The following is a 17,074-nucleotide window of genomic DNA, read 5'->3' on the forward strand; positions in this document are numbered from 1 at the left end:
TTACGCAGCTGCAGAACTTGCTGACGCATATCTATGCAGAGATGAGAAAACCTGCATTCTGATTCAAGAGCTTCTTACTAAAGGCTCTCACGTTCCCAATTTAGATGCATTATACATATTGCAAAAATGAATCATACAGTATTATTACTCAATTATAACTCAATTAGCTATTTGTGTGATTCCAGCATGTAGAGGATGAGGCTAAATAGGGCTGAAAAGCGGATGAGTGCTTGGAGGGCAGTTTGCTGGCTTCTAAATGAATGGGTAAGCTTGCAGATTGACGTGATGGAAGTCTTCCTTTTGCATGGATGCTGCAGTGTGCCATTAAAAGATTGGCCATTTAATTGGCTCTGGTAATGCAGTCATTTGTAAGATGGCACCATGGGCCATGGGCCAGTGCAAAGTGGTAGTATATTCTGTCTATCGGATTTTTTTTTCTTCATTTTAATGGCAAAAGTTTTTTAAAAAGCTGCAGAGTTAAAACTGCTTAAAGTATTTTGCTGGGTTCCAAAATAGCTGTTTCTGGAAAGCTTTGATCTATGAAGCTGGTGTATTACATGTTTACAGACATCTCGGGTATGTGCTACAGTGCTTATTAGCATCTTCCAGGTAAAGAGAGGAAAAAAAAAAGTAAGCAAGTATCAAAATAATCGATCCACAACCCCTAATAGAAAACAAGTACTAACATCAGCAAAAAGTAGGAAACCCTACCTAGCCTACCTCTCGACCTCCACCAGACCAGGGTCAAAAATACGCGAAATATCCTTTAATATATGTACTGTAACAAGGACAGAGAGCGCACGCTAACCCTGCATCGCCTCTACATGCTAGGTTACATCATTACCAAACCTCAGTTTTGGAATTATAGAGTCATTTAAAATGAAGTCCTCTCTGTGTCTCATTTCAACAAGCAGTTTTCTTGTGTCAGGGGATTTTTAGGAAATGTTTTTAAAAATAAGCAAAAATGTACCTTTTGTGCATATACTATACATAGATATACTGTATGTGCACATAGATTACAAATCCTCTTTTATATGTATAATCTGTCACCTTTACTATAGTCCCCAATGTGTATTTGTTGTTCAGATCATGTGCAATGTGTGCTGGGTGCATTTCAGTTTGTCTGAATCATACTGTGTGTTGAAATCATTAACTGGTATTAACAGCTCACTTATAATTATCCATTTGTCATGGACTCTAAACTTTCTGTAGTTATAGTTCTGTACAGTATATAAAGACAAAGATTTAACCAATTTTTGTGTCTAAATAAAAGGGAGTTATAACACGTTAATCCACATATATCAGTATAATTCATCTTTGAACAAAATTGCACTGCGCATGTGATGTCCAAAGTTATTTATGTGACAGCCGGTTTTTGCTCTGAGTGGACGGTGACATTTCATGTATCACATCATTTGTGTTTTAATCTTTTGAAAAAAAGGTGTGTGTGTGTGTGTGTGTGTATGTGTGTGTGTGTGTGTGTGTGTGTGTTGCATCACATATGAGCCTCTGCCTGCATGTTTCTGCCACCTTTTACTCCCCATGCACGTCAAGTCGAGCGTGCCCGTCCCGCACGTGTAAGAGTCGTCCGCAGCTGCGGTCCGTCCCGGGGCTCCATCAGTGTGCAGGAGTCCGTCTGAGGCCTCCTCCTCCTCCGGGGAGGAGAAACTACAAAGTGATGTCAAAATTAAAGTGGGCCTGCGCTCTTCCCGGGCTCCCCAGGGCAGCGCGGCATCCCCCTAAATTAGAGGGATTTTGTCAGGATGAGGGCCCCTGGACACCCTGGATACCCCTCCTCCTCCGCTCCCTCTCCTCTTCCTGTTCTCCTCTTCTCCTTCTCCTTCTCTTCGTCTGTCTGGTGGAGCATCTTGTTCTTTTTGCGTTCTTCGACTTTCCTGATCCAATGTCTTCGTTGTTTTCAGTCCAAAGGAGAACAGCTCTAGTCTCCTGTTCTAGCAATTGGCAGAGAATTCAGAAATGTGTTTAGTGTTGTATCCGAGGATTACTTCCGATACCAAGACTGCACTTTACAGAATGTAAAGAGCATTTTTTTTTTATTGCTTATTTAATTCAGCTGGTTAACAAGTGCATGCTGACACTGTTTACCTGCTGAGATGGGTTACAGGATACCTTTCCACTTATCAGTCTGTTTCTCTATTTCTAGTAAATAAAAGAGATCATAGAAGAGAAGGACATCAGCTAATGGTGGACGACCAGAAGAATTAAGGAGTTGAAAAAAAAAACATAGAAAAAAAAACAAAAAAACAAAAAAAACAAAACACACAAAAGAAAACGCAAGGATCCGTTCCACCAAGGCTGTGGTTGGGAGGCAGCGCACTGTCACGGAGGCGTTGGGAATGACACAGCCCAGTTGCAGGGGGAGGAAGAGCTAGCTTTCACCTGGGACACACTGGCTGGGTGGAGGAACAGAGAAGAGCCCATCATAAAACTTTTTATTTTTCTAAACTTTTTTAAGTTTATGATTTCAAAAGAGTAAAAGATGAGTGTATATATATATATATATCTATATAGCGATATATGTATGTATAAATATGTTACAAAAACACAAATGTTAAAAAAAAGAAGCACCACAGGTGAATGATGTATCCATGCAGCACTGATGGAGAGGGGGGTGGAGGTGTCCCGCCCTCCACCCTCCTCCTGTTACCGCCCAGCTCGTCCTGCCCGTAAGACTGGGTGGGGGTGGGGGTGGGGGGTGCTTACTGGCCAGGGCAGCTGCAGCCCCGTTAGACACAATTCCATGCAGTCTGGCTTCATGTGGAGCTCCAGTGCGTGGCAGAGATGTGTCTTCCATCGCTGACCTCCTTTTGTGGGTCAGCAGTGACAGCTAATGTCTCAGTGGTCTAGGGCTAAGTTCCTGTTGAACTGCATTACTTCCCAGGGGAAAGGTCAAGGGCCTTTAGTCAGTGATGTTGGCCTGAAAGAGAAGCTTTTGTTCACCCCCTCCCCTTCCCCCCATTTCTCCTGTATCAGTATTATTGGCTTAAAGCAGATTTTGACCGAGACAGGAAAAACGGGGGGCAAAAGAATTTTGAATTTGCAAGTGTAGATCCACTGTACTATAATTATCATAATTCATGCCAAGTATAACTCAATATCACAATGAGATGACACTTACAAAAAAGAGTTTGTTAAGATTGAAATAGCATTTTAGGAGAGGTAGATGAAGTACTGTAAATATAGTACCAAATGCCCATCAACAAAAAATAGCTCAAGAATGTTGTAGGATTCATTAGAGGACTTTGAAGCTGTTCCCACACTGCACTTAATACAGAGCAGTAAATGTTCACCAAGAATACTCTCATGTCACGTCACAGCTACGAGTACCAAGTGATAAAAAAATATATCTCCATCCCCCAACCAGATTAAAGATGCGGTTCCTTTAGTCGTTCATTCTCCCTGTGAACCCTCTGTTTTCAGTAGCACAACGTGTAAAGGCCCACTGAAGTAGAATGGCACTACTGGGGCTTACAAAGGTGTGTGTGTGTGTGTGTGTGTGTGTGTGTGTGTGTGTGTGTGTGTGTGTGTGTGTGTGTGTGTGTGCGTGTGCGTGTGTGTGTGCGTGTGCGTGTGCGCGTGTGCGTGAGAGAGAGAGAGAGAGAGAGTTCTAGTTTATGGCCATGTATTGGTCACAGGGGAGTTAGTGGGAAATGGGTGGAAGGGGGCTTCTCAGAGTCGTGGCCCCAGCGCTACCAAAAAGCATTACATTGTGGTGTTGTTGTGGAGGTGGCCGTGCTGTGTAGTAAACCACTTTTGTACATGGTGTCAGGGGGCTACAAATTAAGAAAATTGGAGCTGTCTGCTTGCTATTGTCACGGGAGTTTGGCCATCCATCTTGAAAATGGGCTCTTGCCTGCTATAATGTGAGAAACAAAGTGAGATGGGCAGCAGTTTAGTCAAAAGGTTGCAAGCAAAGTTTTACTAAAAATCTCCTATCTTTCTACTTCTACTGAGCTCCACTTTACTGACATCCTTATATATTTAAACGTTGTACTAATAACATGCTGCTAAGCATGGTCAAATGTCGATTGTAGCCATTTACTAATGTTGTATTATTGTATTACAAGTATGGAAAACATTTATATATGAATATATCTATTTGTGACTTTGCGACCCTTCAAATGATGATTTTATCTTTTGTTTTCGATGGTGGTTCAGGTTAATTTTTGACGGAAATTTATGCACTGTCAATGTACTGAGAGATTTTTACTTCGGTGGCATTTTTCTGTCTGTCTGATCCTTTGTTTCAGCTATTGAATGTAATTCAGACTCTTGACTTTTTATGTACATGTCCTTATTTTTTAAGCAGTACTTTGTAAATGTATGTACATGGTCTAACTAGTCTCTGTTTTAATGCTGGACCTGAGTTTTGTTGGAGATGAGACAGAGCCCTGGGAGTCCAGTTGACTGCTCTCATATGGCATAAGAATGCTCCAGTCAGCCTGTGGACCTCCAGGACAAGAACAACATGCTAAATTATTGAATCAGTCAGAATGGTTTACCAGTGTGCTTCAAGAAATGGGACAATGGGCTGTCTGAGTTAAGGAAAAAAATACATCTCAAATGTTTGGTTTTCTTGATGCAAAATGTGAACAATTTACCTACATGCAAAAGCTTCATGTTACGAGATACTACTCTATGTGGATTTAAAAAAAAAAGAAAAAAAAAGAAAATGTTTTGATGTGACACACAGTTGATTTTCCAGGAATCAGTTTTTGGTTCACTGTAAAAGAATGGTACATTCAGTAATGTGTAGGTAACCCTCTTCTCCAGACAGCATTCCCAAGCTTTGCAAAATAATGAGCTTCCTTGGACTCAGGTGTTATGACGAGACCGAACTGACATGTTCCCCTCCATAGATAAAAATATATAACTCTTCTCCGCTGCATTCTTCCTCTGAGAACAATACTTTATTTTCTATGAAGCTGGCAACTCGTATCTCAGCGATTGTACTACTTGGTACTTAAAGGATCATTAACAGTAACCATATCCTGGGCAGTGGAGGCATCTGTTCACCGGTGAGATGAGAGTCATGGAGCACTACCATGCAACAGCAGTGGCGGATGGGATTTACCAGTCAAGACGAGCTGTTTCAGGGACTCTAAAACCGGGTGGCCGATTCTGCACTGAAAGAGACTGTGACTGAACAAACTAACAAAAAGATGTCAATTCCACAGAGATCCGAGACCTCTGGGTTTAGTTATTTGCTTTTTTGTCTGTATGAGACATATATCTTGTTTACATGGCCTGGTTTTTGACTCCGCTATGAGGTGTGTGTCAGCCCTTGCACTGTACCTTTTGGCTTGCCGTCTTCACCCTCTGCTAGCCCTTCCTTAAAGTCTACACCACCCATCCACCCAAGCGTCAAAGCCAGCTCGCCCTGTCTTCCTTAACCCAAAGCCAAGAGCCAACACAGAACTGTACTCTGCTCCTAGTCTCTTTAGCCTAGCCTGAAACAAGTGCTTGTGTCCTCAGCTTCTCAGCCAAAACTTGTCTTCCTGTTTGCCCGCTCAACCAGGCCCAAGAGCAGTTATGCAGCTAACACCCCCCCCCCCCCCACTGAGGTTCTCTTAGGCTTTGGCTTCTCCTTTTCCCAAACCCAAACCCAAACCGATGAAGGAATCCACTCAGCAGCCTTTACTAACGCTCACCCTAACCCAGTCCAACAACGGGTCACTCCCGCCCCATAACCCAGTAGTCCTGCGCATTTTCACCCCTTCCCCTAAGCACAATTGTTTGAATGTGGTGTGAGCATACCATCTCTGTGAGAGTGACCATCCATCTGATGTCTGTGTGCTTGCAACCCCTTTCTTTTCTATAATAAAGTGTACAAATGCTCCTTCCTCTGTCCGCTCAATGCAAAATGTGTTATATATAAAAGAAAAAAAAGTTCTCCATGTGCTACAATGGCTCAGTGTAACAACAAAGCTATTTCTAATATTTTATTTTATTCATATATATTTTGCAATTGTTCCAAATAAGTACAAGTTTTAAAAAATAATATTAATAAGCAGATAAATGATAAATCAATATTGAAAATGAAAAGACTAAACTTCAGCTGTTCTGGGTCTTTCTAACTTTGCATTTGAGTTGTTCTCTTTCTGTATGCTTCCAATGTGCTTCAGACAACCAGTACTATTTATTAAATCATTATCTTATGATTATTATCATCATGATTAATATGATTATTAATAAATATTTCTTTCTTCAACAAATTGTAGACTTTTTGTGTTGATAATTCTTGTACTTGAGGACTAACTCTGTTCGTAGTTCCTACATCTACCTCTACCAGGCTCTAGGTAATAAAAACACTTACACACCTGCTTGTATCCGGCATTTCATACATCATCATTGGTATGGTATGTCATATATGCTATATGCAGGTAAATGCAGGACATTGATACATAAAGTAAGTAATCAGTACTAAACTACTCGCTGTTATTTTCGTGGGAATTATTTTTTAACGTGTGGGCAAACGTGTTCTGTAATGAATAAAAAAATGTAGTTTGTTGATGTATAAAGCTCTCAAATTCGCTGTTTTGGTATAACTATATACTTAGCGTCATGGACAGTGAACGCTTTTCCTGTAAAATATCCGACTTTCTGTGAAAAACAGTAAAACTAAAAGAAAAGCGGAAAGACAGCTCATTGTTTTCCGTCATGAAGACGAGTGAAAGGAAACAGTGGCGCGGAGGTTCACACTGGTTAGCTACTCAACTAGCTCGTTAGAGGTTTACTGGTGCTCGGCGCTTCCCACTCAACCGCTTATTTGGGCTATTTACCATTCGCTTAGCAAGACAGGAGAGGCTAACTTAGTACTGTCCTGACTAGCTAAACTGAGTTGTGTTATTTCATTATTAAATGTGGCGTTTGTCTTCTAAAATCCGTGAAATAAAATCAACTGTAGTAAGGCCCTCGGTACAACATGACATTGTACACAACAGTACGTGTCTTGTGAGCAGACTCTTCAGCTCCGTGCAGGAGGATGATGTAAAGTGCGTGAAGTTTCACGCAGACATCGCCAGGGTTAAGACTCAGAAATGGAGCTGAAAGCGATGATGAGGGTTTTAGACCAATTTGTCTTCTGGTCCCCTGAGGACCGCAAGACAGAGTGTACCTGTCCATCTTCACAACTATCATTTACCTACACAAGGCAAACGCACCATCGATCCCTCCCCTCTGTCCTCCAAAACAAGGTGAAGGCATACGCACACCTGCTCTAACAAACAGGGCTTCACTCTTCACATCGATCCCACGCCTCGCTACTTTGTCATCCCCTCGTTACACACACTATGAAGAGCCTAGCTCAATCAAACAAGGCTTTACATCTCTGCTAGAGATCACCTTAGGGAGTGGATTATATATATATATATATATATATATATATATATATATATATATATATATATATATATATATATATATATATGTGTGTGTGTGTGTGTGTGTGTGTGTGTGTGTGTGTGTGTGTGTGTGTGTGTGTGTGTGTGTGTGTGCCTGCCTTCACCTTCCCAATTTTTTCTCTTGCAATTCTCCTTCATTTTTGTCCTAATTACACAGGTTAACTATCCGCCTGTGGAACAATAAACCTCTCTGATCCCTTATTGGTGAGTTCTTGGAGCAGGTGTATTCAGAGTTCTGACTCCAAACCCACTCTTTTCACAGATCAGATATGTGTGTGTGTGTGTGTGTGTGTGTGTGTGTGTGTGTGTGTGTGTGTGTGTGTGTGTGTGTGTGTGTGCGCGCGTGTGAGCGTGTGTGCGTGTGTGTGTGTGTGTGTGTGTGTGTTTCACAGATCAGGCCAGCCTATTGGCACTTTTTCACCCTGCTCACCAATATCTGGAACACCTTCATGGCAGAATTTTGTGTCCCTTTACCCATGTCCCACTGTCCCCAGAGCATGGTAAGGAGGACACCTTGTTGTCCAGTATTAGGAAGAACTGGTTTGTATGTGAAAGAGAGTTCCAGTGTGTGGGCTTTCAGGCAGGTGGCACAAGCCAGCCCCCGCTGACACAAAGAGACAAAAGCTGCCATTCCCAGGGTGAAGGCTATTAAGAGTACATGCCTGCTAGCCCCTGTGTGCCTCTGGGCTCACAGTAATTACACGTGAATATCATATGTTACAACATAACCTATCCTTTCATCAGAGCACCACACAAGTGAAAGGGGGAGAGGAAGAGAACAGAGCAGAAAAAAACTGGCAAAGCATTAATACTAATCACTGGTGCGGTAAATTAATTTTGGATTGCTTCTCTGGGTTCATACAAAATTGTTTTGTTGAGGGGAAAAAGGAGATTAAGGCTTTAATTATACTTGGTAATTCATTCCACAATATAAATCCACGGTTCTAAAGGGCTCTCTTTCGAGGCAGCTATGTGTTGGCTGTCATGTGGTGGGGTTATAATGTGAGAGGCAGCTGGGCTGGTTAGCTTCACCTATTTCAGCAGCACTCCGTCCTGTCAGATAAGAGGAAGCGTCAAGACTCTCACTGTCACCGCATTATACCAGAGGTCAGCGCAAGTGGAAGGGAGTTTAAAAACCATGTGACACACTGCACTCTAGCTAGAGATATATAGTGTGTAAGTTTGCTCGTGATGGCTGGTGAAATGAACTTTTATAATTCATACTAATAACTTTCAGAGAAATAAAGATTTTTCACATAAATAAATTATGGGGTGCAGTTCTGTGCATTGTTATATAGTCTGCTATATAGTCAGGAGTTATTAAGTTTCTTTCTGAATGAGGCAATATCAGAAATAAAACAGTCTAACAGTTTGTAAGATATTTATTTAGAAAATTGTAAATGTATCATTGAAGTAGCCTTAAAAAGGCTGTCTGTAAATTTTTTGTCCACTTCCAAGTTTACTGGGCCTAAGGACTGATGACTTCAATTAGACTTGCAGCTGTGGTAAATTGGACCTAGGAGACAGGCAGGTGGAGTAAGAGGGTGGAGTGGGAAGAAGCGTGGAGAGAGCTCCATTCAGAGACATGGCTAAGATTACAGCCTCAAATGAGAGCAAATATTTACTCTGGGTTTGACAGGAGAGAGTTGGAGGGTTTGGTATTCAGGTAAACAAATGCTTGTTCTGCCACACACACACCACACACACTCACACACACACACACACACACACACTCACATATACACCATCTATCCACACATACTCCCTCCACCCGGTGTTAGTGCCTGTTTGTTTTTTTCTCCCAGTAGTTCTCGTTAAACACAGGTCAGTTTTTGTCTCCACACCTTTGGTCTGAGACTTCACTAATCTGCCATCACCCCTCTCTCTCTCTCTCTCTCTCTCTCTCTCTCTCTCTCTCTCTCTCTCTCTCTCTCTCTCTCTCTCTCTCTCTCTCTCTCTCTCACTCTCTCTCTCTCCCCCACTCACACTCCAGACACAAGAGCAAACACCATAGCTCCCTAGTGTGTGCTCTGCCTACAGGTCTCCAAATCCCGCCGCAAACACACCACTGCAACACTGCTGATCTACTGCCAGCTAACAGCTTAGTAGCGAAGATGGAAAAGGCAGACAAAGAGAGGGAACGGACATGAATTTGACTCACTTTCCTTCGAATTTCTTTTTAGTTTTCACCTCTTGACACTCAGTCTACATTGTCTGATTTGATATTTGGTTAACAGCTTGTGGTGAAACTGAAAACTTTGAGATTAATCTACACTATACATATATGTCTTGAGGTTGTTTTATCTGAACAGTATCTTGTAGCTTGGTTACAAGCGATGTCAGGGAAATGGCCCTATTGTTGAAATGTGGCATTTTTCTGTATAATGTATACTGTACAAATGTGTTTTGTGTCATTGGAGAGGCTACGTGTGTGTGTGTGTGTGTGTGTGTGTGTGTGTGTGTGTGTGTGTGTGTGTGTGTGTGTGTGTGTGTGTGTGTGTGTGTGTGTGTGTGTGTGTGTGTGTGTGTGCGTGTGTGTTAGAGAGTAAAGAAGGTCTTGTGAGTATTAGTTGTGTTTACTACTGGTTGAGAGGGATAGTTCTATTTAAGGCAACCTATCTATCTTAGTCACATTCAATACAACCTCGGCTGCCTATGTAGAATGGAAGTGTGCAATCGTACAATAATGCCAGGGCTTGTTTGTTGCACTTTTGTTGTCTCTTCCTTATGCTCTCTCTCTCTCTCTCTCTCTCTCTCTCTCTCTCTCTCTCTCTCTCTCTCTCTCTCTCTCTCTCTCTCTCTCTCCCTCTCCCTGTCTCTCTGTCCTTCTCTCTCTCTCTGTCTGTCTCTCGCTCCTATTCTGTGCTTTCTCCCATTCAATTTTCTCTTCAAAGGCTCAGAGACCCTCTGAGGCTTGTTCTGTTCCTTACAGCTGTTTAAGGAGATCATATAAATCGATGCAGGAGGGAGAGCAGAGACACTAATTATGGGAGAATATTGTAACTATGGTGACGGGCAGCCCTGTGATACCCTCAGCCCTCGGCCTTGCTTTATTATGTGAGTTCATCATGAACATGTGTCAAGTTTATGTGTTGAATGAACAGCGGTCCAGGGGCTGGGTGGTTCTTCATGTCGGACTGGTTCTGTTAGGGCACAAGCACTTTCTGGAGACAGAGAGATTATACTGATCAATCAAACACACCAGGCTTTAATTCCTCAACGTACCCTATGTATAAACACCTAGATCCATACATAAACTCACTCCCATGCCCAGGGACTGAAACTATATTACAATCCTGAGTCTCTTGTGTTGAATAGTGCAATTTGCATTTGCATTTGTATGTATGTGATCGCCTGCATATATGTGTGTGCACATGTTAGCATTCGTTCGTGTAGCATGTGTGTGTGTGTGTGTGTGTGTGTGTGTAGAGGAGTTGCTGTGGCCCTGCTCTGGTACACACTTGTTGTTTGACAGCAAATGAGCGTGTAGCTTCGTTAATTAGCAATGCTGCCGGTCTTTGGGGAAGGGGTGGGTGGGGAGGGGTGGATAAGGGGGCGGGGTAAGGGGGCGGGGTAAGTGGGCGGCAGGGGCAGGGCAGACCCTCAGTCCCGTCAGAGCAGAGCCTCAACATGTCTAGGCGCACATTCGCATGTTTTGACAAGGGACTTTGTGAATGGCGGCGGCTCCTTCTGGACTGCATCCCTTCCGCTCCCGCTCACACTAGCCACACATATTATTCATCATCCTGCTGGGGAAGTACAGAAGAACAGAGAGAAAAGAGAGAGAGAGAGAGAGAGAGAGGGAGGGAAAAACCCAACAGCGCAGGGAGGAAGAACATTGGCCCATAATCACCCACACGTCTGCTTCTCACACGCAACCTCTTCCCTCTCTTTTCTTCTTTTTTCTTTTTTTTTGGTGAAGGAAGATGTGTTGGAGGAAGAGGAGAGGTGATGAAGTACGTGTCAGGCTGTTTGGCGGGCCCTGTGCGAGGAGATGGAGGGGGTGCAGAAACAGCGAACTCTGAGATGGAGCACTGCCTCCCCTCTTCCTCTGGCTTCCTGAGCCCACACTACTACGCAGGACTCCTCAGTGACACGCTCTCATCATTTATCTGTGAGCGATTAGGGGCCCCCAGAACCAGCAAATATATTCACTTCCTCCCAATATGCTTTTATTGTTTGACATGCTCCCCTGGCAGAGTTTAGGGCGGGAGAAGAGGTGCAGCAGACCTAGTGAGCACACGTAATGCCCTGCTGAACTCCGACAGGATCCCACTCAGCACATACTCACTGATTCAATAAGCTAACACATAGATAACACAGCGCTGCTCGGGGTATCACTCCAGTCAGGAAGAACCTTTCGCAGTGCGCACACATTCTAAAGTGGATCTCATCAGGTGTTCGGGTGTTCCTCTCCGCCCTCTCACCCTCCTGCTCAATCCTGTCCGAAGCTCCAGCACCTTCTGACCATGGACACGACGATGGATGGCAAAGTTCTGGACCTGCGGCCTGGGCTGGACGCCTCCACTCCCTCCGCCCCCCGCCCCACCCAGGCCCGCTCCTCCACCCTCTCGGCCTGCTCCACGAGTTTATACGCTTAATTATTCCCTGTTAATTAAGTCGGAAGTCTTCGCCATTAAGGCCAAACAGTGGCATCTGCCGCATCACGGAGGGGGTCCAAGCCCGCGAAGCTCGGGACGCGCGGCTAGGGTCCCCCCCCCCCCCCCCCCTCTCTCCACGCTGTACGCAGTGGGCAGCGTGCTGGCGCCCACGTGGATCTACTGAACCAATTAATGAAGTGTTGGGGGGAGGGGAAGCCGGAGGGACAGGACAAAGTGTTGGCATCTGGGTGGGCGACCCATTAAAAGAGCCTATTCTGCTGTTTGAACACCCATAAAAGGTTCATTAAAAAAGGGGAGGCCTGCTTTAACGCTTCCCCGTTGTGTACTAGCTATTCCCTGGTCGCGTGCCTGTGACCATAGTGCAGGAGCAGCCATTAAACGTTTTATAGTTCTACAGTCACGGGGCCACTGGCCCACTCTCCCCACTTCCCAAGGCTCTAATCGGCCGCAATTAAAAGGGGATCATGCAAGTGGAAAAATTGGCCAAATGCACCTTGGAGATGCCTCGTCAAGAGAGAAGGGGGAACTCTAATGGTTTTTTAATGTAAATATTTGTTGACTTAAACGACAGGCCGGTGGAATGTTAAAATCTGATTGAGGGAGCCCAAGGAGTTCTTCCATGACAATTCCCTTTGCCAAATACAATTATGTTGAAAACTGAGAAACTTTTAATCATTCACGCCTTTCTCCGTACAGAAGTGCCCTCCCTGGAGTGACTCTTAATGTTTAATTGTGCCGCGCTGGAGAAAGGGAGGTAGGGTGACATTCCTTCAGGCCCTGGGGCAGACAAAAGTCATGTTAGCAGATCTCTCTGAGAGCTTAGCTGTAAGAGGGGTCGTAGGTCAGCTAAGACCTCAGTCACTCAAGCAACAAATACCCCTTCAGCTTTAGAGAAGGCTGAGCATCTCTCCATCTCTCTCTCTCTCTCTCCCTCTCCCTCTTTTTCTCATTCTCAATTTTACAGACTCAGTCTTCTTTCGTTTCTCTAGATTCCCACTCTGTCCTAGTCTTGCTATCTTTTTACCTTTCCTATCTCCTGCTTGCTCTCTCTCTCTCTCTCCCTCTCTCTCTCTCTCTCTCCCTCTCCCTCTCCTTCTCTCTCTCCTGCTCCTAGCTGCTCTCTCTGCAGTACCTTCCCGGGGTCTGTGCTATGGAAATAAAGATGATGCTGAGAAGACTCAGTGCAATGTTCTGAGCGACTGCAGAGGGTTCTGCTCACCTCTGTCTCTACTGTGGTGCTGGAGAACCCAGTGATCACAGCCCAGCCCTGTTAAGAACTTCAAGATGCCCCCGCATCACCTGACGTCACTGCGAACGGGCCCGATGACATGAGCTGAAGTACATTCAGTGTTCAGTAGGAAATCAACACGGCTCACCACCTTTACAGGTCACGGGCCTTCATCACGTGCGTTTCAAGCGTGTTTAAAACAACCCAACAGGCGTATCCAGCACGCACTGTGGAAAGCAGCAGTGAGATGTGAACTCATGCGGAGTGAACATGAATCCTGCACACTGACTTTGATGAAAAAAAAAGAATGGAATGTCGTTCGATTTAATTCTGTATGGGTTAATTCCATTTTGCTGTGCGCAGCGCAACTGTGGCATATTGCAGACTCTGACCATTACACATGCAGAGGCAGGCAGCAAAAATGAGGGATTTTGATTGCGTGTCATTAGCAGAGATGAAGGGGGCCTGTAGACAGGCAGTGAGCTCAAGAATGGGCTCGTGTAGCCCTTGTCCCCTCCTTCATCCCTGACACAGGCCAGCAAGAGTTCAATCTCTAATGTGTAATAAAGCCTCGGAAAAATTAAGGCCACAGGATTTTGTTTGAAAATGCCGCAGTGCATTTAGGTACATTCTCCATGAAACATTCATGTTGCCCGGCAGGCTTCAAAGGTAGATTATTTATTATATATCGGCATATGCTAATAAATATGCCTCGACATATTCAAAGTGCGCGTCAAATTAAAAATTGATATTGCTTGTGGCCGTCAGATATAGAATATGCAGGGTGTGCTGTTATGGTCGTTCTAGAGTCCCTCTGGGGGGTTCGAGCACAACCTGCAGGCTTGCACCTCTCTGCCTCTGCAGGAAAACCAAATTTAACCGGATTAAACCAGCAATTTGGTACGTGTATACTTGCTAGACTGCTAATGTTACTCCGGCCCTCCTGGGTTTATGTGTTTAAGTCTGTAAGACCAGTTTGTTTGTTTTTTCGGATGCAGAGATGATGCAAAGTATACTGGAGGAAGAGCGTACTTTCATTTACATTCTGAAAATAATACATTCTTCATCTAAGACAATTGATCCTATTCCCATATGAAGATTCTGCTGGAGGCATAATTAATTTTTATGGCAGCTCGCCGCCAGATTGCTTATTAATAAAGTCCCGTGAGATTTTGATGTTAACTGGTGGCCAGTGGCTAGAGCGGAGGTGAACCCAGACGCAGCCTCTCTCTTTCTCCTTCCTGATTTCCTTACGCATGTGGCTGCTATAAGGTGCTTGTGAAACCCTTGCACGCAAGACCATGCCCTGTTGATGTTGTTGATATAGGCGTGTGCCTGTGTGTCTCAGGTTTGTAGCGCTGGTCTGCTTGCTTCACCGCACTTGAACTTTCTGAATAACACAATGTCTCAGTACCGCCTCCCCCCCCCCCCCCCCCCCCCCCCCCCCCTGCACTAAACCGAGCCTGCACCGAAGACGATCTGAATATGAACATCTCCAAAAATAGAATATTGCGCCGATTCGGGGCCACAGTGGGGAGATGTGCTGCTCGGAGACTTTGGGACAGCCAGTGGGACAGCCAAGTCTGCCATCAAGTGGACACTCAGTGGTAAGACACTGTCGAGAGTCACAGTTGGTCTGTGCAGTCCCAGTTGCATTTAAAGCTGCAATATACCTAATTCAGTGAATCAGCTCATTATCACCCCTTAATTGTTTAAATGAGGAGTGCTATAACCATGAGACTTCAGACAGTTGTATTCTGGCCCTTCAGGGCTCGCCGACGTCGTCTCTCCTTCACAGCATCCCGAGTGCGGATGTTGGTCCGAAGCCTCAGGCGCATTAATTCAGGCGTTTATTTAATTAACGACAGTTTACTTAACTTAGCATTGTGGTTCAGGTGCGGGTGATGTTTAAAGATATGCTGCATCACTGTATATTCAGTAGCTGTGAAAAAACACGCCTGCCAAGACAGGAAAATATATACTTGCCTTCTCCAACTGACTTCACTGAACGCCTTAGAACAGTGAAGAGGTGAGCTGGTGGAGAACAGCTCGTTGTGAGTGACTGGAGAGGGGCTTCCTAATGCACTCAGTTCCATGTCTCCTCACACAAGCCTACCCTGGGCGCGTGTGGGGAATTGATGGCACTGAGCAGCCCCTGAAAACAGATGCCAGCACACCAGCGCAGGACTTCAAGGACTCTCCGTCGACAGGTGAGTCACTCCAGCGAGCACAAATTGTCCTCTCTCCTCTGAAAAGTGCTTAGCTCGTCTTCTGGTGGGCCTGGGGAGGGGTAATGGCTGTTATATGGGTGGAGAGTGGTGGAAATAGGTTACAGCTGGACCGTTTTGCTGGCTTTCGCACTGAGCTTTTAGCTCTCACTCCTCCTGCTAACCCCCCACCCCCCCCCCACCCCACCCTCACAACCCCACCCCCTTCCCACCCGCAGCCTCGGTGGCGGTAAAGCCTGAGAGAGACAGATAGGTTTGCAGAGCGAGACTGGCAATGAGGCAGGAAGGCAGAGGGTCACCCGCAGACACCTCAGGCTGCCGAAGCCCAGTGCCCACGAGGCCAAGTGAAGAGTAGCAAAACAAAGGCCGATGTCAGGGGGAGGGGGGGGGGGAGCACAGCAGAGTAGAACGGGCGGGCGGGAGAGTTGGCGTGAGAAGGTCAGATGATCTCGGATGGCTAGAGATAAGCGGGCAAGCTCAACAATGCGCTGGCAATATAAGCGCAGTCCAGGGAACATAGAAATAACAAGGCAGAGACCCTGGGCTGGGCTCGCACAGGCCCGAGAGGGCACGCCGGCGGCCCGAGAGAGACCCACGTCTTCTTCATCTGCACTCAAACTTGGGTCGTGCGTTTAGAAGGACCCAAAGCACCGTAGAAGTGGATTGCTGCTGTTTAATGTGTTTGTAAACACAGAGAATAGGGAATGAAATCATGTTTGGATGACCTGTTACAAACTGTAAAACTAAAGCATGTAGAAATGATCTGTCACTGTGTTTAATTCCCTTTCTTCATCGGTGTAGTTCTCATTGGGTTTGTGTTTTTGTGAATTGCTCTCCTTCATTACATTAAAGATAAAATCTACTCAAAAGGGAGCTGAATATTTGAGCCCCAAGCATGTCCAGTTGATTAAGTCTAGACTGGTGGGTCCCAGACGTTAACTGTCCTGCGCTCGGCTGCTACACCGAAGCGTTGGTGATGTGTGCTGAATTTGGAACTTTTCTTGCACTCATGTCCTTTATTAAGCCTTTATCTTAATGTCTAAATTATTCATGTACCTTTGTTAGGTTCTGGAAAAGAATATTTACACAGCAGCTCTTATCTTGCAGACCTAAGCTAGGAGGTGTGTCAGCTATATGGGTTCCTGATTGTCATTGAGCTATGAAAGTCTCTCCACTGTCCATAATGTTAGCTATAGAGTGTTGCACTCAGAATGGCCTTTGCAACTGGCATAGATTCAATAAGATGCTGAACATGTTCCTCAGAGATTTTGGTCCATATTTCATAGAATCATGCGCTTGCTGTATCATCTCCACATCCATGATGCAAACCTCCCATTCCACCACATACTGGATTCACATCTGGTGACTATTGAGGTCATTTGAGTGCAGTGAATGTCACGTTCAGAAGGCCAGTGTGAGGTGATTTGAGCTTTGCGACATGGTGCTTTATCCTGCTGGAAGTAGCCATAAGAAGATGGGTAGACAGTGTGTGACCTCCCCCACACCACCACACTGCCAGCGCCAGGCTGGATCGTTGATACGAAGCAGGATGCGTTCATGCCTTCATGTTGT

Source organism: Brachyhypopomus gauderio, chromosome 3, assembly GCF_052324685.1.
Source record: "Brachyhypopomus gauderio isolate BG-103 chromosome 3, BGAUD_0.2, whole genome shotgun sequence".
Lineage (NCBI taxonomy): Eukaryota > Metazoa > Chordata > Actinopteri > Gymnotiformes > Hypopomidae > Brachyhypopomus > Brachyhypopomus gauderio.